This window comes from Manis pentadactyla, chromosome 2 (genome assembly GCF_030020395.1).
Source record: "Manis pentadactyla isolate mManPen7 chromosome 2, mManPen7.hap1, whole genome shotgun sequence".
Taxonomy (NCBI): Eukaryota; Metazoa; Chordata; class Mammalia; order Pholidota; family Manidae; genus Manis; species Manis pentadactyla.
In genome coordinates, this window is record NC_080020.1 from 64,593,061 (window position 1) to 64,617,584 (window position 24,524).

A 24,524-nucleotide genomic window follows, 5' to 3' on the forward strand; every position below is an offset into this window, starting at 1 on the left:
AAACAACACAGGTCATAGTCCAGCAGCTGGAAATTACAGGGAAAACCGGGCGCACTAACCCCCTGGGCAACAGCTCTGAGACCCCTCATGGAGGAAAACAGCCAAACAGCCAACTCATCCATTACCCCTCCGGGTGCTGCAAAAGCAGAGAAGCAGCCTGAGACAAACTCCGCCCACAGAAAGGGAAATTCCTCCCTTCCGGCCAGGTAAGACACAAAGACCCACTCTACACGCAATTACCCAACACAAGCCACTAGGGTCGCAGTTGTCCCAGTAAAGAAAGGCCAGTAGCAAGTGAAAATTTTGGCCCTCCCAGCTGACAGTCAATAGCACCTGTCAACATGAAAAGGCAAAAAAATATGATCCAGACAAGACTAACCCAGACAGCTTCGGCATCTGCTACATCTTCCCCTGAGAAGGAATCTGGGGAGATAGATTTAGCCAGTCTTCCTGAAAAAGAATTCAAAACAAAAGTCATAACCATGTTGATGGACTTGCGAGAAACATGCAAGAACTAAGGAAGGAGAATACAGAAATGAAACAAGCTCTGGAAGGACTTCAAAACAGAATTGATGAGATTCAAGAGACCATTAATAGACTAGAAAACAGAGAACAGGAATGCAGAGAAGCTGATGCAGAGAGAGAAAAAAGGATCTCCAGGAATGAAAGAATTTTAAGAGAGCTGAGTGACCAACTTAAAAGGAACAATATACGAATTATAGGTATATCAGAAGAAGTAGAGAGAGAAAAAGGGATAGAAAATGTCTTTGAAGAAATAATTGCCGAAAACTTCCCCAAACGAGGGAAAGAAATGGCCTCTCAGACCACAGAGGTACACAGAACTCCCATGACAAGGGATACAAGGAGGGCAACACCAAGACACATAATAATTAAAATGGCAAAGATCAAAGACAAGGACAAAGTATTAAAGGCAGCCAGAGAGAAAAAAAAGGTTACCCACAAAGGAAAACCCATCAGGCTATCATCAGACTTCTCAACAAAAACCCTACAGGCCAGAAGAGAATGGCATGATATACTTAATGCAATAAAACAGAAGGGCCTCGAACCAACACTACTGTATCCAGCACGAATATCATTTAAATATGAAGGAGGGATTAAACAATTCCCAGACAAGCAAAAGTGGAGGGAATTTGCCACCCACAAACCACCTCTACAGGGCATCCTACAGGGACTGCTCTAGATGGGAGCACTCCTAAAAAGAGCACATAACAAAACACCCAACATATGAAGAAGGGAGGAAGAGGAATAAGAAGGGAAAGAAATAAAGAATCATCAGACCGCGTTTATAATAGCTCAACAAGCGAGTTAAGTTAGACAGTAAGATAGTAAAGAAGCTAACACTAAACCTTTGGTAACCACAAACTTAAAGCCTGCAATGGCAATAAATTCATACCTTTCAATAATCACCCTAAATGTAAATGGACTGAATGCACCAATCAAAGACACAGAGTAATAGAATGGATAAAAAAGCAAGATCCATTAATATGCTGCTTACAAGAGACTCACCTCAAACCCAAAGACACGCACAGACTTAAAGTCAAGTGATGGAAAAAGATATTTCAAGCAAACAACAGAGAGAAGAAAGAAGGTGCTGCAATTCTGGTATCAGACAAAACAGACTTCAAAATAAGAAAGTAACAAAAGACAAAGAAGGACATTACATAATGATAACGGGCTCAGTCCATCAAGAGGATATAACCATCATAAATACATATGCACCCAATACAGGAGCACCAACATACCTGAAATAAATATTAACAGAACTAAAGGAGGAAATAGAATGCAATGCATTCATTCTAGGAGACTTCAACACACCACTCACTCCAAAGGACAGATCCACCAGACAGAAAATAAGTAAGGACACAGAGGCACTGAACAACACACTAGAACAGATGGACCTAATAGACATCTACAGAACTCTACATCCAAAAGCAACAGGATACACATTCTTCTCAAGTGCACATGGAACATTCTCCAGAATAGACAACATACTAGGCCACAAAAAGAGCATCAGTAAATTCCAAAAGATTGAAATCCTACCAACCAACTTTTCAGACCACAAAGGCATTAAACTAGAAATAAACTGTACAAAGAAAGCAAAAAGGCTCACAAACACATGGAGGCTAAACAACACGCTCCTAAATAATCAATGGATCAATGACCAAATCAAAGTGGAGATCCAGCAATATATGGAAACAAACGACAACAACAACACTAAGCCCCAACTTCTGTGGGACACAGCAAAAGCAGTCCTAAAAGGAAAGTACATAGCAATCCAAGCATATGTAAAAAAGGAAGAATAAGCCCAAATGAACGGTCTAATGTCACAATTATCAAAATTGGAAAAAGAAGAACAAATGAGGCCTAAGGTCAGCAGAAGGAGGGATATAATAAAGATCAGAGAAGAAATAAATAAAATTGAGAAGAATAAAACAATAGCAAAAATCAATGAAACCAAGAGCTGGTTCTTCGAGAAAATAAACAAAATAGATAAGCCTCTAGCCTGACATATTAAGAGGAAAAGAGAGCCAACACAAATCAACAGTATCAGAAACGAGAAAGGAAAAATCACGACGGACCCCGCAGAAATACAAAGAATTATTAGAGAATACTATGAAAACCTATATGCTAACAAGCTGGGAAACCTAGGAGAAATGGACAACTTCCTAGAAAAATACAACCTTCCAAGACTGACCCAAAAAGAAACAGAAAATCTAAACAGAACAATACCAGCAACGAAATTGAAGCGGTAATCAAAAAACTACCAAAGAACAAAACCCCCGGGCCAGATGGATTTACCTCGCAATTTTATCAGACAAACAGGGAAGACATAATACCCATTCTCCTTAAAGTTTTCCAAAAAATAGAAGAGGAGGGGATACTCCCAAACTCATTCTATGAAGCTAACATCACCCTAATACCAAAACCAGGCAAAGACCCCACCAAAAAAGAAAACTACAGACCAATATCCCTGATGAACGTAGACGCAAAAATACTCAACAAAATTTTAGCAAACCGAATTCAAAAATACATCAAAAGGATCGTACACCATGACCAAGTGGGATTCATCCCAGGGATGCAAGGATGGCACAACATTCGAAAGTCCATCAACATCATCCACCACATCAACAAAAAGAAAGACAAAAACCACATGATCATCTCCATAGATGCTGAAAAAGCATTTGACAAAGTTCAACATCCATTCATGATAAAAACTCTCAGCAAAATGGGAATAGAGGGCAAGTACCTCAACATAATAAAGGCCATCTATGAAAAACCCACAGCCAACATTATATTGAACAGCGAGAAGCTGAAAGCATTTCCGCTGAGATCGGGAACTAGACAGGGATGCCCACTCTCCCTACTGTTATTTAACATAGTACTGGAGGTCCTAACCATGGCAATCAGACAAAACAAAAAAATACAAGGTATCCAGATTGGTAAAGAAGAAGTTAAACTGTCACTATTTGCAGATGACATGATACTGTACATAAAAAACCCTAAGGACTCCACCCCAGAACTACTAGAACTGATATCGGAATACAGCAAAGTTGCAGGATACAAAATCAACACACAGAAATCTGTGGCTTTCCTATACACGAACAATGAAGCAACAGAAAGAGAAATCAGGAAAACAACTCCATTCACAATTGCATCAAAAAAAATAAAATACCTAGGAATAAACCTAACCAAAGAAGTGAAAGACTTATACTCTGAAAACTACAAGTCACTCTTAAAAGAAATTAAAGGGGACACTAACAGATGGAAACGCATCCCATGATCATGGCTAGGAAGAATTATTATCATCAAAATGGCCATCCTGCCCAAAGCAATATACAGATTTGATGCAATCCCTATGAAACTACCAACAACATTCTTCAATGAACTGGATCAAATAATTCAAAAATTCATATGGAACCACCAAAGACCCGGAATAGCCAAAGCTATCCTGAGAAAGAAGAATAAAGTAGGGGGGATCTCACTCCCCAACTTCAAGCTCTATTATAAAGCCATAGTAATCAAGACAGTTTGGTACTGGCACAAGAACAGAGCCATAGACCAATGGAACAGACTAGACAATCCAGACATTAACCCAGACATATATGGTCAATTAATATTTGATAAAGGAGCCATGGACATACAATGGTGAAGTGACAGTCTCTTCAACAGATGGTGCTGGCAAAACTGGACAGCTACATGTAGGAGAATGAAACTGGGCCATTGTCTAACCCCATATACAAAACTAAACTCAAAATGGATCAAAGACCTGAATGTAAGTCACGAAACCATTAAACTATTGGAAGAAAACATAGGCAAAAACCTCTTAGACATAAACATGAGTGACCTCTTCTTGAACATATCTCCCCGGGCAAGGAAAACAACAGCAAAAATGAACAAGTGGGACTATATTAAGCTGAAAAGCTTCTGTACAGAAAAAGACACCATCAATAGAACAAAAAGGAACCCTACAGTATGGGAGAATATATTTGAAAATTACACATCCGATAAAGGCTTGATGTCCAGAATATATAAAGAGCTCACACGCCTCAACAAACAAAAAACAAATAACCCAATTAAAAAATGGGCAGAGGAACTGAACAAACAGTTCTCCAAAACAGAAATACAGATGGCCAACAGACACATGAAAAGATGCTCCACATCGCTAATTATCAGAGAAATGCAAATTAAAACTACAATGAGGTATCACCTCACACCAGTAAGGATCGCCATCATCCAAAAGACAAACAACAACAAATGTTGGTGAGGTTGTGGAGAAAGGGGAAACCTCCTACACTGCTGGTGGGAATGTAAATTAGTTCAACCATTGTGGAAAGCAGTATGGAGGTTCCTCAGAATGCTCAAAATAGAAATACCATTTGACCCAGGAATTCCACTTCTAGGAATTTACCCTAAGAATGCAGCACTCCAGTTTGAAAAAGACAGATGCACCCCTATGTTTATCGCTGCACTATTTACAATAGCCAAGATATGGAAGCAACCTAAATGTCCATCAGTAGATGAATGGATAAAGAAGATGTGGTACATATACACAATGGAATATTACTCAGCTATAAGAAAAAAACAGATCCTACCATTCACAACAACATGGATGGAGCTAGAGGGTATTATGTTCAGTGAAATAAGCCAGGCGGAGAAAGACAAGTACCAAATGATTTCACTCATATGTGGAGTATAAGAACAAAGAAAAACTGAAGGAACAAAACAGCAGCAGAATCACAGAACTCAAGAATGGACTAACAAGTAACAAAGGGAAAGGGACTGGGGAGGATGGGTGGGTAGGGAGGGATAAGGGGAAGGAGAAAAAGGGGGGTATTAAGATTAGCATGCATGGGGTGGGGAGAAAGGGGAAGGCTGTACAACACAGAGAAGACAAGTAGTGATTCTACAACAGTTTGCTACGCTGATGGACAGTGACTGTAAAGGAGTATATAGGGGGGACCTAGTATAGGGGAGAGCCTAGTAAACAAAGTATTCATCATGTAAGTGTAGATTAATTATAAAAATAAAAAAAAAGCAGTTCCTGTGTGGTGACCTCCAATGAGTTCTACACAATGATATAAAGGGCATATAAAAGTGTAGGCAAAGGGTCTGTTTGTGTTTATACAGAGGATCTAAGCCTAATTTGGCTACCCTGAAAATGAACTAAGATACGATATGAAAAAGAACTTCCAACATCAGTACTCTCGGGAAGACTCATGACAGAAGATGATCAGCAAAAAAAAAACCCCAACAAAGATCCACGCACTGCCACAGGTGTAGATGCACTCATCCCACCAATTCCTGGACTTGCCATGGGAATGATGAAGGAGATATCTAAGCTGGCCTGTGCATACAGTAAAACAACAAATTTGACTGGATCTATACTGTTGGAACTCAAACAGGAATTAGGAGAAGTGCAAATTGTAGCACTCCAAAATCTTACATTTCCGTCAGATTAAAATATTTATGAATGTATTTAAACTCCATAATTTAAATCCTTATCACTTACTACTTTACTATTTATTTTTCTTAATCCCTTCAGCAAGATTGCCTTTAGCTTGTCCTTCTTTGCCTTTATCTATATTTCAACCCATCCTCCTTACTCAAGACTAAATAATTCCTGACACTTCTCACAGATTGTGCTTCACTGATGTCATGCTGTCTCCTTCATGTCATATTTCTCTACTCTTTATCTCATGTCAGATCTCTACCATCTTACAAAACTTTCCCTTGACTTAAAGCTGACTTTTTCCTCTTATTTTCTATACTCAAGATTCTCCAATCATTCTACTAAAAGTGTTTTCTATTGTTTCCATTCTTAGCCCATGACCATCCACTTCCAACCCATTTCCAATGGCATTCTTACTAATGACCTCCTACTTACCAAATTAAATTGAAATGTTTCGTCAGAACACAATATGACATCTTTGTAATATCTCAGTAACCACTGCTTGAAACTTTCTTCTTCCTTGGTTTTTTATGAACCTATTTACTGGTTTTCCAACCTTCCCTTCAGGCTACTCTTCAGCAGTCCTTCTAGCCAACTCCTTTATCCACACCTCCATTAAGTTTGTGCTCCCTTTGGCTCTAGTTTTTCTACTGTTCTTATGCTACACATTCCATGTGGGTGATTTCAATCACATCCATGGTTTCATCTGGCATGTTAATGACCCTCAAACTATATAACCATCTTAGATCTCCCTCTTAAGCAACAGATTCACATTTTCTACTACATGATTGTCAATGGAGTAATATTTATTATTATTCATCATGTGAATATTGCTTAGACTAGATACTTTTAAACACTTAAATATATTTATTCTTCACAATAATCCTAGGAGGCAAGTACCCTTATTATCCCTGCTTTATGGATGAGGGAACTGAAACTAACAGTGTTCACCCAGGGACATATAGCTTTTAAATTAGAAAGCAATCTTACCTGAAGTTCTAAATTATCTCTTTAGAGATTTTGCAAATACTTGAAGCTGAAAATATTTAAACTTTAAGATCCCTTCCTTTATTAACTCCACTGGGGTGGGTGCCCTACTTCTGTGTTTCCATGGTCCCCTACTTTGTACTCTTTTGTAGCTATTTTTTCCTTTTCTATACATCTTGCTAGATTAGCTGCTTAAGGTTCATATTATGTCTTTTATTCCCCAAAACACAAAATCTAGCACAGTTCTTCATATATAATAGTCATTTAATTTTAGTTGAATAAATTGGTTTTAGAATATTTACCATAATACTTTTCTCACTGTTTCCCTGACCTCTATAAGACATTTTCTTATTATAGTGTGAAACAGCATCAAAATAGCTCTCTTTTTCTTTTTTCCTCCTTGATACAAACTCTTAGAAAGTAATGCAGGCAAAATAGCTCTTTTTCTTTTGTCCTCCTTGAGACAAACTCTTGGAAAGTAATGCAGGTTTTGTTTATTTTGGCCATAGATTGAAATCAAGTTTTCAGTTTAACTGATTTAAAACTTCTAATACATCGAATTTCAAAACACTATTTCCAACACTGCTGTATTTTAGTAAAAAAATTACATGTATGTAAATGTAAAGATAGAGAGATGAGTGGCCATTTATTTAACTGGTAATATTAATTATTCCTGAGGAGTAGGATTTGAAGTTCCTTTCCTACATTATAAATATTCATACTGTTTGTATTTTCTACAGGAACCATATATTCCCTCTATTTTAAATTTTGTGAGTACTTTTATGTTGACAAAAGAAAATTTAATGAAAAGCAGAACTATTTGTAAAGAACAAAGGTATTTCATAGTGTAATCTCACCAAAACATGAGTATAATGAGATTCCTATCTTAAATAAGCAATTAAATTCTTTTAGAGATAGTCCAAGATGAAACTACAGTATGTCAAATTAATTAATGCATTTATTAAATTTCTGAAGAGGTTGTTTCTTTTGACCTGTTGCTCACACACACTATCGCTTAACAGTAACTCATACTAATGTCTTATTTTTTGTTTTGGTTTATTTAAAAATTGTTAATGAAAGGCCTCCTGAGAGACTTTTCATTCCAGCATTTCCAAATAACTTATTTTTAAAATACAAACAGTGGTTTAAGATTCCAAATCAGTAACAATGTGTGTTTAGACTGAGAAATTAAAATACATTTCAACCTAAATATTTCTAAATCAATTTCTTTCATGTTTATTCATCAATTCTTTGGTTCCAGGCTCTATGCTTTCCCTCAACCAGTTGACAGTTTTGTTTTGGGTATTAAATAACATGGGATTAGTCTGCCTAAGGGACCATCTGTTGTTCTATGCCCCGTCATTATAATTCTGAGGCCGTCAGAACTGCATCCTGTGGTTTCTTTTTAAAGAGAGAGGGGTATTCTCTATCAGAAGCCATAGCCTCAGAAATGATATCCATTCCAAATGAATCAACGTGTAGCTGTGACATGTGTCAAGCAAGACAGGATGTTTTTGTTTCATAATATATGGACATTACTTGAGGTTTTAGCAGATGGGAATATAAGGTTTTTCTTGCTTGTTTTTCTTTCATTAAGCTATGTTTTACAATGTATATACATTATTAAATGTCTTATGGGGTTTTCTCTATTTTATTTTATGAGTTACTGCTGATATTCCTGATCAAGCTATAAGTAAAAACAAAGTCCTATTTATTATATGTTAACTAGTTTTAAGCAATCAGCATTATCTATATCCTTTTAAAGTCACAGCAGAGAGAAGGCTATCTTCTAGCTCCACTTCAAAAATCCCTTAAGAGTCTCAAAAAGTTAAAGAGAATATCATAACTATAAACAATGAAAGCATTGCAAATAAAGGTAAACAAATTCATGATGATTTAATAAGGGAAGGTTAAGGAAACCTTTTAACAGTCAGGAGCTTTGTACTAAATTGCAAAATAACTTTGTGACATTTATGGTAGAAAGGAATGTGCTTGAAGCTATTTCTGTGTCTACCCTAGAATTCCTTCTCCTTTAAGAAAAATCATATGGGCCAATGGGAGTATGGAAAGATAATCATGGTCTAAAGTCTCACAAGAGTAGAGCCAAGAATCAGGAATCACCTTCTGAGAGGCAAAAGAAAATCCAATATGAAATAGAACAATACAGTAATATCCAGAAGCAGCAAACTTTAATGATTCCTGAAAACATGTTTACAAATGAGACCACAATGCCCCCAGATCTCCAGTGAGAAGCCCAGGCTGTCTCCAGGATTCAGTCACCATAACAAATATGCCTCTCAGCTCCAATTTAAGTCAATTAATTAATCCAAAGAGGGAATTGGGCAGCTACCAATTTTACTATAAGGTGTCTAAGATAATTTTTGTCTTGTTAAATAGAAAAGCTGCAGAATCTAGTTAAAAAAAAACATTGGCAAAGAAGAAAAATTTGTGTCTATCATGTCCCACATATCTAAGAGATACAAACCTTGCCTCTTGCAGAAAAACTGTTCAGCCACTAGATAACTAAATTCAGTACCAGCATAAATCACTCCAGGACTTCCCATGAGCTAAAGGAAAATATCCCCCAAAATTATCACAAACCCTTTGCTCCTATTTTGTAGAGTATCCTTCTGGTTACTAATTTGGTTTTCCAATTTCATTCACATCTGGAAGGTGATGTCCTAGATATAGGACATAAGTTTATCTCCATAACAAATTAATGTTAGCCCTGCAACTTACAAAACTTCTCTGATGAGTTCAGGTAGTATGCATTAACTGATTCAAACCATACACATGGAAAAACAACAACAACTATTTTCTGAACTTGAAATCTCACATCATGAAAGGTAGCTCAAAAGGTCCTGCCTCCACCCCAGGAGCAGTGTGTACATATCATCTCTTAAGGCCGCTGTGCATCCAAATTCGCTAACACAGAGGTCAGCTCCCAGGGAGTTCAAGCTTAGAGGAGTTAAATGTGTATAATTACTTGTATTGTAACACAATGATTACCCTACCACAGATACTCAAGCATCATGAAAACACCAATGAGGAGAAAATACATATTACTGAAGGAGTAAGAGAAGCTTATAATAAAGGAATAATAAGAGAAGCTTAACAAAGGAATCAGCTAGTCAGTCAAAAAATATTTTGGGGTACTGAACTGGGATTTGAATTTTGACAAACTGGAAGGGAAGGAAATGCCAAGCTAAAATAAAAAGAATACCATGAGTGAAGTTTTGCCCATGCCGAAGCAATTCAGAGGTTCTAATTTGACTGATTTTATATGATATATGATAGAAAAGGCTATAAAGGTTAAGTTGGATTTGGATCCTAGTATAGACCTGGCTTTCTCTGTATAACAAGCTAAGGAATGTAAACTTATTTTATAAGCACTTGGAAAAGTAATGCTTTTGAGCAGAGATACCATATGCTGGGACTTGTCTACACTCAGATCACTCTGGCAGTCAGTAGGAAGGATAGATTTTGTATGGAAAAGACAGGAGACAGTAGATTCAGTGGGAAAAATATTGCAATGGTTGAGGTGAAAGTTAATAAGGAGCTGGACTAGCAGTGTGACAATAGAATAAAAAGAAGGCAGAGATAGATCATTATTAAATTTAGTTAGGAACTCAAGTATTTTACTGATGTGCTTGCATACCCAAATCTTGATATTAAATTATAGCATCGAAGTCTTCAGTTACAAAGAATTAGAAGATAATATTAATTTAAAATAATTTGATTATGTATATGTTTACAATCCATCTATTGTGAACCTCAGAAGTAAAAGAAAAAACTGTCATTGTAGGTACAATTATGTAACAGATCAGTAATATTACCTGATTTATAGAGACACCTGCTTTTTAATCAAATTGATTTGATTCTCTCAGTTGAAATAGTTACTTACATAATTAAATTTTGTAGTCATCTGGAACTGAAGAATAGGAAAAGCTAAATGTGATCAATATAAAGATGGTGCTGCTGGTCACACTGTTTCACAATCATCCTGAGTATTCTTACTAGGACTGTGAATAATTTTTACTTGCCAAAGAAGTTGAATTGAAATGGAAGATCCATTCATTCACTTGTTTATTAACTTACTCAGCCAATATTTAGTGTACACCAGATAGAATATTAGGTGTTAAGTAAATAGAAATTTTAAAAAGACAAAGTTTCTGCCTTTAAGGAACTCACAGCCTAGTCAGGGCAGTGACCAAGAAAGCCTAAAACAATGGGGTGATGTGTTATAACTGAACATAGGGCACATTAGGCAGTGGACCTGGATATCAAAAAGGGAAAGAAGGGAGGGAGTGGTCAGAAAAGTTTATCCAGTAAAAGGAGTATCTAAGTACTACTGGTGAGAAGGGATACATAAAGAAGAGTAAAATATACTCATATTCAAATATTAGGTCTTTATACTTCTTATGCTAATACCTTGAACTGATTTCTTTAAAGTTTAATATAGGTATATAGCTAAAAATATTTTAATTTTTCTTTTAATGTTATAGTAAGAAATTTGTCCAAATCATTTCTAGGTTTCTAAATGTATTGTTTAATTAAAATTTGGTATAACTAACCACTTCTATAACACTGCATTCTTAAGGGATTAAGATGAAATCATCACCTTTTCTATAATATATTGGTAAGTTTAAAAATTTGCTTAAAACCAATTAAAACCAAAAGAAAGACTATCATACAGAGAGACAGATACTCTCTTGCCCATTCCTCTTGGCTCCTAAAATTTATTACAGGTCTTTATTTTCTGGATGGTTATTTAGAAGCAAAGATATGTTTACTTGAGACTGGTGATATGGAAATCTTTCATAATCAAAATTCTATTGTTGAAATATTTCTAGAGATCACATAGCCCAACCTCACGTTTTTTTGCAGCTGAATGGTAAGTTGAGGCTAAGAGCATTTGAGTGGCCTACAAGTTAATGCATTCAGCTTTTTCAAGAACTATGAATAAAATCCAGGTCTCCTCAAAGTAAAGTATTCTTGCCACCTTTGTAATTTGCTGATGGGTTAGCTGTTTTTATGGTATGACATAAATGGTTGACCCTAACTTGGCCTGGCTCAGCTATCATCTGTTCCTTCTTCTGTAGACCCCATCTTAAAGGATACCACCATCTACCTTGCCACATACCTGTATGCTGTTCTAGTATCCTTCATCCCACAAATCTAGTTTAGTCACCATGTCTTGTTACTTCTACTTCCAAACAAGTTTCAAATCTGTCCTCTCCTCATTATTCTTTCTGCTGTTATCTAATTTAGGTAGTTATATCCAACTGGATTACTATAATAATTTTCTTGCCTTTAGTCCCTCTTCCAATCTAACTCCCACTTGCTCTACAATGAACTATTAAGACAAGTTTGAACATTGTCTGCCAGTTTAAAGTCCTCCAATGGCTAACCACTGCCTTAAGAACAAGAGTCCAAGAGTACCAGATACTATATAAAACGTCTCCTGATCATATTTCCCACCATAACCCCCCTTTGTACCCTGTAAACAGTTTTCTGAACATGACATGCTGTTTCTTGTGCCTCTATACATGTTATATCTCCTTAGAATACTCTCCTCCTCCTTATCATATAGCTAATTTATTCTCACCTTTCAAGATAACCTAAATAGAAACTTTTTCTGAAGTCTTTACTGGCATTTTTCCAACACCTGGAGGTGTTAGATGCCTGGCTTTTGAGTTTCCAAAGCGCTTTGGGCACAAATTAATCACAGCACTTGCCTAACTGCAATATCGCTGTAAATTTATATGTCTATTTCTTCCACTAACCTTAAACTTCTTAAAGGTAGAGATTCACTTTATTGTTGCACTGCTAGAGCCTAGAATAATAATTAAAACATAATTTGTACTTAAAAATACTTGTTGAATAAATGAAGGATATATTTAAAATGAATAAATGAAAAAATTACTAAATGAATGATGTCTATAATGCAAATGAAACAAGCTTATATAATATAACTATTATATGAACAGGAACCAGACAAATTATTTTGTTACACAACTCCAAGAGATAAAAAAAATATGTAAAGTTTTGATCTATGTATTACCCATTACACAAAATAGAAATATATTTGTAGATGAGAATTTTTCTGTAGGAATATGTTTTGTAGTAGAGCTTCATCTGCCTTTTAACTACTTGGATCTTTAAACTAAAATAGCCTTTTGAGGGTATTAGAGTCCTTAACATAAAATTGTCCAGTTTTCAAACACCTGGCCATGAGATCCCTCTCCTAATTTTTTGATCAACTCCATGATATAAACACTAGAGCCAAACATATCATGAATAGTAGACACTGTGGGAACCTATCTTCTGTGATTGCTGCTGAAAGCTATCATTAGTCCAAGTGCTGTAAAACATGCATGCAGAAGTAAGAACTAATTCTAAATAATATACTTAGTACAAATTCAATGGACAAGAGTATCACTCAAAATAAAAAGATATGTCTCTCATCATTTCAACCTCTGGCTAAATGCCACAGCAAATCTTCATCTGATTTTTTCAGTGACCTTTTAAAATATTAATTATTTTTTTAATGTTCTATGAATACAAATACATGTTTGTCATTGCCCTTTCTACAATGCACTATAAGGCATTAGCAGAGCAAAATGAATCTGATATCGAAAGTTTAATTGCACAGATTTTGCATACACTTTAGTAGGCAATGCAAAACCTCAGCAGGTGCACTATGAGATGAAATGATTTTTCATTAATAATTCATTTATTTTTTTCAAAAGCACTTCTGCTAAGATACAATTTGCAATAATGTTTTTTAAGAGTTATCAGAGAAAATCCAAAGCCATCACTGTCAATTTGTTTTTGTTCAAATTCAAAAGGTCACCCACTTGACATACTGGAAACTAGAAATGCCCTTTTCTTTTTCCAGGTCAACATACTATGCTCCATATTTTTCTATCTAAAATTTTTTTTGAGTTCTGAAAAGTAAGGAATTTTATGCTACCCAATAAAAATTACTTAGGAAAAATAAAATGTTGTAAAAATTCACACAAATTAATTTCAATAGAATTCTCTAAGAAAGTGGAAATCATCTCAGAATCCCCTGCTGTAAAATATCTGGAGAAACTTATATAAAAATGCCATACATTGTCCATTTTATATCCAAAGTTGCTGTATAAGGGAGGTAGGTAGATGATCACTTAACTGTTAAGATGAAATAACTGGTAGCATGAAATGTTAAAAGTCACAAAACTAAGCTAAGAGATAAGATCAAGACTGAGGAATAAAACACCTTTATCAAGTGCTATGGTTGCTCAGGACACTAGATTAATATACCATGGGGATTTTTTTCTTCATACAAAGCACATTTGAATAATAAGTAATGAATATCCTGCTATATGCTATATTCAGTAAGGAAAACAGTCTATCTAATTTTTTATTTAAGAGGAAAGTAAATCAGAATATAAGACACATTATGAATACATATATTTTCAATTAATTTATCCCTAAAAAAATAAGATTTGGATAGACTATATCCCTTACTGCATATAGCAATAATATAAGCAAAATGGTACAACCTTTTAGGAAGGTATTTTGGCAGTTTCTTACAAAGTTAAACTAAGCAACTCAGTAGACAAAAAAAAAAGACTGGCTAAAAACTGGACAGACTACCCAAATAAACATTTTACAAAGAAGACATACAAATGGCCAACAGGTACAGGTAAAGGTGCTTAACATCACAAATCATCAGAGAAATGCAAATCAAAACCACAATGAGATACCACCTTACACCTATTAGAATGTCTATTATCAAAAAGACAAGAAATAACAAGTGCTGGCAAGAATGTGAAGAAAGGGGAACCTTCGTGCATTGCTGATGCAAATGTAAATTGGGACAGCCACTGTGAAAAACAGTATTAAGGTTCCTCAAAACATTAAAAATAGAACTACCATATGATCCAGCAATTCCACTTCTGGGCATTCATCCAATGAAAATGAAAACACTAATTTGAAAAGATATATGCATCCCCATGTTCATTATTTACAATAGCCAAAATAGGGGAGCAACCTAAGTGTTCATTGATGGATGTATGGATAAAGAAGATGTGATATATAAAATGGAATATTATTCAGCCATAAAAAAGAAGGAAATCTTACCATTTGCAACAAAATGGATGGAACTTGAGAATACTATGCTAAGTGAAATAAGTCAGACAGAGAAATACAGTTACCATATGATCTCACTTTTATTGTAGTCTTAAAAAAAAGCTCATGAATACAGAGAACAGATCAGTGGTTGTCAGAGGTGGGGAGCAGGGTGCAGGCAAATAGGTGAAGGAGGCGAAAAAGTAAAAACTTCAAGGTATAAAAAAGTAAGTAAGTCATAGTGACATAATGTACAGCATGATGACATTTTAATAATACTGTATTGTATATTTGAAAGTCGCTAAGACAGTAAATCTTAAAAGTTTTCATTACAAGACAAAAATTGTAAATATGTATGGTAATGGATGTTCACTAGATTTACTGTGGCAATCATTTCACATTATATACAAATATTGAATCATTACATTGTATATCAGACATTAATAAAATGTTATATGTCAATTATACCTAAATTTTTTTAAAAGCTAAACATAGTATTACAATATAATCTAGCAATTACTCCTGGTTATTTACCCTACTGATTTGAAAACACCTCCACATAAAAATGTGCAAGCAAATGTTTATATCAGTGTAATTAATAATCATCAAAAACTGTAAGCAACCAAAATGGTTTTCAATAAGTGAATGCATAAAAAACCTGGTACATATATACAATGGGATATTACTGAGTGAAAGTTATGGATGAATCTTAAATATGTGTCACTACTTGAAAGAAACCAGTCTAAAAAGGCCACATACATTATGATTCTATTTACATGACAACCTTGAAAAGATAAAACTATGGAGGTGAAAACCATATTAGTAGTTGTCAGAAGTCCAAGTGGGTGAGGATGGTTAAATAGGTGAAACTATTCTGTATGATACTGTAACGATGAAAATAAGACACTAAGCATTTATTAAACTCTTGTGAAGTGTTCAGCACAAAGTGATCCTTAGTATATGTGAATTTTTTGAAAAATAATTTAGGAAGTCATGTGACCCCAGGAAAGAATACAGATGTGACAAAAGAACCTAACTACATTACAAATGTAGTGTGAAACAATTTCACTGAAGGTGTTGGTGGAAAAGTGCTGACCTAAGTAACTTTGGAAATGAGTAGAGTCTGTAAAACTTTTAAAAATCCGCAAACAAAACACAACTGTATGTTAGCATTTCTGTTCCAGCTGATAAAGTGATATCCCAAAAGGGTATGGCTTAACATTTCTTATATTGCTATGCATGCATACTGGTATGTAGTAAGTAAATGGGTGGTAGATGGCATGAGCCAGGTTTCTCATTGTTAGAGTGGTAGGTTACAGACAAGGGGAGGAGTCTAGAATACCCATGTAGCAAAGGGTTAGAGTCTGAGACATCAGCATACTGGTATTTAGCTTAACATAAATTAATGCACACATGCGCCCCCACCCCCACCACACACACACACAATAATGTAGCTATGTCAAAGAGACATAAGAATCAACTTGAAGAACCAGTGACCAAAGCTGGAATAATTTGAACAATAAAATAAAGTAGTAGTGTACTGTAACCAAAGCATAAAGTAAATATTCATGATTTTATACTGATCTAAGTAAATGATTGAGTAAATATATAAGTGGGGGAAAATGAACCAATCACTGATGCAGAATTCCAAATTATTTATGTAAATACTCCAATGACCAGAGCATAAGTCCCTCTCCTTAAGGGTGGACTGCATATAGTGACTTCCTACCAAGGAATACAGTACAGAAAGAGGAAGAAAGAGTAGCTTTACGGTGGGGAAACCTGACAAACACTACCTCAGCTAGGTGATCAAGGTCAACAGTAGATCTTTTGTTAATAAGTAATGTTGATAATATGTACCTGAATATGATTTAATGAAAATGGCACTTTAATTCTATGAACTTCCTTCAAAAACACTTAAACCCTCTCTAACCATAAGAAAAACATACTGCAAACCCCAACTGATGGACATCCCAGAAAATATTTGACCAGTACTTTTCAAAATAGTTAAAGTCATTAAAAATAAGGAAAGTCTTGGAATCTATCACAGCCAAGAGGAGCCTAAGGAGACAGTATGACTAAATGTAATATGTATCTTGAATGAGCTCCTGAACAGAAAAAGAACAAAAGGAAATATGAATAAAATGTGTACTTTATCTGATAATAAAATTTCAATATTGATTCATTAATTATAATATACCATCATGATATAAAATGCTAATAATGAGGGAAACAGAATATATATGGGTCTGTGGAAACTCTCTGTAATAATTTCATTAAATTTTCTGTGTATCTAAAACTGTTCTAAAATAAAAAGTTAATTAAAAAACATTTAGTTGCAGAGGACGATAAGGAAGCAATTCATTATTTTGAAAACTGGTAAATTAAAGGAAAGAAACATATATTTATCTTGTCAGTTATAAACAAATTGTATCCTGAGTAATTTTGGTGGCTTTGTACTTGGCTAGGCTGAATTACATTTCCAGAGTCCCCCTTCTGATATGTTTCTGGTTAGGGTAGGCCACAAGATAGAATTCAAGCTCCATTCAGGGTAAAGCCTGCTGTGGCCCCAAGCACACTGGACAGGTGAGGCCAGTCTCCCTTAAGTCAGGTTTTTAAGAATGTAGCCCAAAGCAAATGGTAAATTTCACCTTTTGCTAACTATTAGCAAAGACTAACATATTGTAAACTATTACCATTAGGACAACTTGAAAAGAATTTTGCAGATTAAGTAAGACAGAAGTCACAGTCTTTTGTAAACTCACCTAGAAAGTGACATCCATCATTTTTGCCATATTCTATTCCTACATTCAAAAGGAAGGGATTACACAGGGTATGAATATCAGAGGACAGAGATCATTGGAAGTTATTTTAGAAGCTGCCTATCAGAGTTTATTCTCTGGGCCCACAGATTCACATCCCTCCCACATGCAAAATACACTCATCCCTTCCCAAAGTCCACCAAATCCTTATCCTACCACAGGATCATGTCAAAGTCCAGAATCTCATCATCTAAATCAAGTCCATGTGAGGATGGGTTTCCTCAGGTACAGTAGTTAATTTTTATAATACTGTAAATACCTAAAGTTTACAAAATTGAAACATAACATAATCACAAACAGCCAGCTGGGCTTTAAGTGCTAGCCAATCAATAATCTTCTTACTTGTCTTATGCCTTTTCTCTACAAACATCTCTCCTCCAACACCTATTGGTGTAGTGCTCCTAACTACTTGCCATTTAACACTGCCCAATTTGAATGGATTTTTGCTCAAAAACTCTTAGTATTATTAAATGCCTCAGTTTATTTTTTAACAGTATACATAACCAGAAACTGTAGTTTAATCTTGGCCCCCTTTTAAAATTTGCTGTGTCTTTTAAGGTTTTTTGTGTGTTTTTTAATCAATAGGTTCCTCCTTCATGCCTTTCTTCTCCTTACAACCTGTCAAAGAACTCAGGGCATCTGACTTGTCGAATATCCCAGCAGGTTCCTTTAGCAGTTTAATTCTTTGGAAAGCTGTTATTTCAGCTCTCCCAGTGATCTTGTGAAGTCACTAATAACCCTGAATAAATTCTTTGCTGTTTAAACTAGGAAGAGAGAGTACAGGTGCCTACAACTAACTATCCTGATTACAAAATAAGAGTAATTTTCTCATTACAAAATTAATTTCATACATATATAAAGTGGAATGTAGGATGAGTACAAAAGTTATCTGTGAAAGATGCTTATCGATATTTGTATTACCAGAGGCAAAAAATAAATCCACATCATGAGGAATACTGAAGAGCTTATTTTCTTAAAGTCATGTAGACACTAGGATGGCAAATACTTCTAAAGGTGTTTATCACTTGCTAAAGAGTCATATAAAGAACTGACCATAGAATTATTATAGGTAAAGACTTGTATTGATGTATATGAAAATCTCCATGCAGAAAAACATGTAATGAGAGACTTACAGCAAAATTTATCCTTCTAATATTTGCAACAAAACCCAAATTAGCTGTATAATTTGAAAAGGTAATATGATCTAACATTTAATAAGCATGAACAATATACATGGATACTTCTAAAATATAGAGATAGTTGTTTCTCTTTCTATTCAGGTTGAAATTGTTACAAAATTTAAGTAAGACCAAAAACAAATGACCTAAAACATGGACAACATCATTAACAAAAAGCAAAGTATGAAATTGTAAAGTGACTACTGTTATATTTAATGTAGGAAAGACCAATGGTGACGAATTATCATTTGAAGGGAGCCAGGAAACAGCAAGTGAGATTATTCACAAACAAAATGTCATCATTCCAATCCAATACCTTATTCTTTAAATACAAAAGGAATAACTGAAGAAAAGGCTGGATAATAATTTAATAAACTTACCATATATTTTATGTTTTCCATTTTACAAGGCAATGGTCCAAAAGTGTAATCACTGTTTTAGCGAAATGTATCCTTGGCATCATCCAAAGTGGTTGAAAGCTCTCCAATAATAGTGCCTAAAAAAAAAATACAGAAATAGTGTCAAAATGTATAACATAGAATAGGAATGTGTAGGCCATAATATCATGATGTCATAGACATTAACAAAGCTAATTCTAAAAATCTACAATTATATTCTTTATAAAGTAATGTAAAGAATGATGTATTCCAAAATAGCCAACTTAGGAAGAATCCCACTTTGTATTCTAGGCCTTTCCTTGTTCAGTTATGTTTTACTAATTACCAACATTCATTTACACCCCAACATATCTCTATAGAGCACTAAAAGATAACTGCCTTCAGCAAGATGACAGGTATGTGGTTGGCATGTTTCTATCTACACCAGCCCCATGTTTATATGAGATAGTCTTTCCTAACGACCTGGGTAAATTCATAATTCTTCTCAACTCAGTGCTCCAACAGCTACTACTAATTGAACAGGCCTAGGTGATAGTTGAGATGAGATGTATTTGCATTCCCTGACCTGGAGTAAATAAGCAAAAATAACCCAGTAATATCCATCAAAAGATAAGCCAAAAATTAGCCAGTAATTAAGCAGTAATATCATGCATCATTGATAATTTCCAAAAACAATGCTTCACAATGAGACATTATTAGATATGAAAAGTCATTTCTTCAAGTGATATGACAGATAAATTATTTCAATCCCTTTTTTCAAGTCATATTGTATAATCTTCTATAGTATAGTGTTCATATTCATTCTCATAAAATTATAAAATATACAGATTAAAAACATTTAAATAGTTTCCAAAGAGGAGAAAATAAAAGTAAGGTACAAGAGACAAAAAAAAAAGAAGGAAATATTATCCTTATTTTTCTCACTGTATTATGAACTAACCTTGTGTGGATCAATGAGAAACACACATCATGGACTAAAAAGTATTAGTTCAATTAACTGCACATAAATTTTTTTTAAAAAGTTGACCATATCAATGAAATCCAGAACTCTAATGAAAAGCTTCATCAGTACAGAGAACTGGCCTCTCTTCCTGAGGGTATTTATGGTTAAAAGTGAGGATCCATAATTACAAAAATCAAAATAGAACATTTATTTTCAAATAGAGGAATTAAGTTTCTATCATTAAGTCAGATTTCCTCTAAGTGAGCTTTTTGGATTTTTTTTCTTGTTTAAAGGCCTTTTAAGAACTATATATTAATTGAATTAGTGGTTCTTGGACCTCTAAATTTGAAGGACTAGTAAAATTCCAAAATTAAATACTTATGGGTCCAAGAAAGTGTTGCAGATATTTTATTTGGCCAAATAAGTGTACCTTTTAAAATCAATGCCTTATAAAATCACAACCTATTATTTCCATAATTTATAAATAAAAGGACAATGGAAATTCATAACAATAAGAAAAGGATAATCTCAAAATAAGGGATACTTCATAAAATCAAATATTCACTATTATGCAAAGTATACAATATTATCTTTATTTTTCTCACTATATTATGAACTATATGTTTTATATTATAGTGAAAATGTATCCTTGTGGAATAGAATTTAGGAAACACCGAGTTAGAAAATATTAGTAATATCAAACACTCCAGGAATGCAGTTCTACATTGTAGTCATAGAAGGAAAGATGTACCTCGCTTCTGTATTCAAGGAGTATGCAAAATCCAGCAAACTGTTTGCTAAAACAAGATGCTATGTCTTTCACTAATAATCAAACTAATACATTAACCTAGATACTTCAGAAAGCAATATTAAAGATTTTTTAATTGCTTTTCAATATTTCATCTCCAAAAAAATTCTGAAAATAAATTTGGCATTATTCTGCTATTAATCCAAACATGCCGACAAATTCTCTAGAAAATGGGACAATTTACAAGATTATTTATCTTTCAAAATCAGGGTAGTCAATAATAGCTTTGATTATACCAAAGTCTTTTAGTTGGCTTATTTTTAGACCAAACTGACCACTTAGTCTATGCTGTAATATATTGATGATGATAAGTCCCAATGAGAAATTAATCTATTTAACTTCCCTTTTTCTAAATGAAGATGAGCTAGATATTCCCAATTCATATTCAAAAAGGAAAATATAGTCATTCAAATGGTATTATTTTCTATTTAAAAGGACCAGTAAAAAAAAATTTTTGAAGTCACAAAGAGTTAACTAAAAGCAACTTTTAAAATGTAAAGATATTGCTAAAATCTTATTTCTCCTCAGAAAAATTATTAAATAATCATTAATTACAAACTTCTGACAAGTAGATGACAAAGAGAGATCGATGGTTGAGGGATACAGACACTTAAGGTATATGCATGAGTAACTGAATTTTGGACCAGTATAAATATTGAATCTTGACAGTTTGAAAAATAAGGTTAATGCTTAAATTCACATTAAACACTTATTTGAAAAAGCTAGTTTTATTATTTAAGACACTAACAAACTTTCCTTTTCAACTTTAAGTGTTCAAAATTTCATATAAAAGTGAAGCTGTCAGAAAAATTACACAATTAAGTAAGATTGCCAATACAGAATGAAAGTTGTTTTCCTGCTTTTTTGTATTTCAGAAGTCTTCTTCATACATAAAGTTGAGTTTTATAGGTGACCTACATTCTGCAGTCACTTAATCTACCTTGTCACGATACAGAATAAAAGTGTTTTTCTTGTATTTGAACACTGTACATTCAACACTTATAAGATGAAAGTAATATACTTCTCAGTATATCTTGCTCTAAAGGAGTAACAACTCAAAGGAAACCTTTTATAATAATCATGGTATTAACATCACTTCGAGTCCCATTTTAACAGAAATTAACTACTAGGGCAAAGTTGAAATCACAGCAAAGGATTTTGAATCTACTCTATTCCATATCACATCATTTCTCACCTGCATTGCTTCCCATTTAGTCTTTATTCATCAATATTTGCCTTCTGTCTATACCCAGCACATATCCACAATAACCACGGTGATATTTGTGAAGTGCAAACCAGACATATTTCCTCAGCTTAGAAGTCCTCAATGATTTTTCCATAACCTTTAGTTAAGATATACCTAAATTTATCCACATGGCCTAGATATGACTATATGATCCTGCCCTGTTTCCTTCTAAACCTTCATCCCAAATTGTAGTTCCCTCTCATTTCCCCATTCCATCCACATTGGCCTTCCTTAATTCCTCAACCACACCATGCTCTTTCTTAATACTTAAATTGAAATTATTTAAAATTAAATAAAATTTAAAATTAAGTTCCTTAGACTAGTCACATATCAAATGTTCAAAAAAATCTCATGTAGGTAATGGCCACTACATTGGACAACACAGATACACACATCCTCCTCCTCATCTGGCTAACTCCTAGTCATGCTTGTGCCTGAAGTCAAGCTGAATTACCTCAGAATGCTTTTCCCAAACCCCATGTGTATGTAAGTCCTCTCTTATAAACACCCATATTTCTCTGCAATTCTCCATCTTGCTACTTATCACCCTTGCCATTTATTTTCCAATATCCACCTCCTCAACAAATTTTTTAATGCAAAAGGACAAGGATTATGTCTATCTTGTTCACTGTTTTTATTCTCAGTAACTTCCATGGAGTAGACAGATGCTCAAAGAATGTCTGTAGAATCAATTGTAAAAATGCAAAAAATTGATATTTAAACACAGCTAAGAATTTATATGATAAATGAAGTGTTAGGGGAAAACAAGATTTAGTGTTAATGGATTTTAGTTTAAAAATAAGTAGAAGGGAAGATACTAGAATAAAAATGAAAGCAGACATAAAATAAAGAAAAATAAAGCAGACATAAAATTTAAAAAATAAAGAATGTCAAAGTTGTTTCTTTAATAAAATTGATAAGATCCTAGAAAGACCAATCGCCAACATCAAAAATGAAAGGATGACATCATTATAGGTACTACAAACATTAAAGGGATAATAAGATGTTATGAAAAATTTTATGCCAATGAATTTGACATTTAAATGAAATGGACACATAAATAGATTTTGGCATGTTGATAACACTAGATGTATTACATGGTATAAAGGAATGCACTATTAATACACACAGCATTATGCTAAGTGACAGAAGACAGTCACAAAAGAAAATGCACTGTATATTTCTGTTTATATGAAGTTCAAGAACAGGCAAAAATAATTTGTGGAAATAAAAGAATCATGGTTGTCATTAAGTACTGGTATTGACTGGAAAGGGAAACAGGGAAACTTTCCAGGACAGTCTTTCTCAACTGAATGCTGTGAGAGAATTATGTCTTAAAGAAAACAATTTGAGTAACTATTTTCCTAATTCTCCTAAGAATAGTATACAGCTAGTACCATCCTAGATACACAGAAGGTAAGTTAATTCACTAGAACTAATATATGCCATCAGCATTAGGATTTGATTCCCTCCTAGAAACCTAGCTGAGAAAAACTATCTACGGCTGCACTATCCCATACTGCAACCACTAGCAAATGTGGCCATATGAAATGAAATTTAAATTGCTTATAACTAAATAAACTTTACAATTAAGTTCCTTAGTCAGACTAGCCATATTTCAAATGCTCAAAAAATCACATGTGGGCAGTGGTTACTATATCGGACAACACAGATACAGAACATTACCACCATCATAGAAAGTCCTACTGAACAGTGCTGGTCTATGGCTAGGCAGTGGTTACTTGGGTTGTTGAATTATCAAAGCTCATTGAACTGTACATTTAGTATCTGTGCATCTGACTGTATGCCAATTTGAACTCTATAAAAAAGTTTTTTATTGAAGTATTATTGATATACAATCTTATATTGGTTTCAAATATAAAACAAAGTAGTTCAACAGTTTCCCATATTATTAAATCCTCACCCCCACTAGTGCAGTTACTATCTGTCAACAGAGAAAGATGTTACGGATTCATTGATTATGTTTTCCATGCTGTACCACTACCCCTATGGCCAGCTTATACTAAGCTTGAGAATTTTTGTGCCCCTGTAT

At 34.2% G+C, this 24,524-nt stretch overlaps 1 long non-coding RNA gene across 5 annotated transcripts in view; it reads right to left on the minus strand.

Annotated features, from left to right (window-relative positions):
- LOC118932334 (uncharacterized) overlaps positions 1-24,524 on the minus strand; it is a 925,389-nt gene that overhangs the window by 747,099 nt on the left and 153,766 nt on the right. For all 5 annotated transcript variants that reach the window (XR_008994104.1, XR_008994103.1, XR_008994106.1 and 2 more), the window contains exon 2: positions 19,457-19,572. This is a non-coding gene — a long non-coding RNA (uncharacterized LOC118932334). The remainder of the gene's footprint in view (positions 1-19,456; positions 19,573-24,524) is intronic.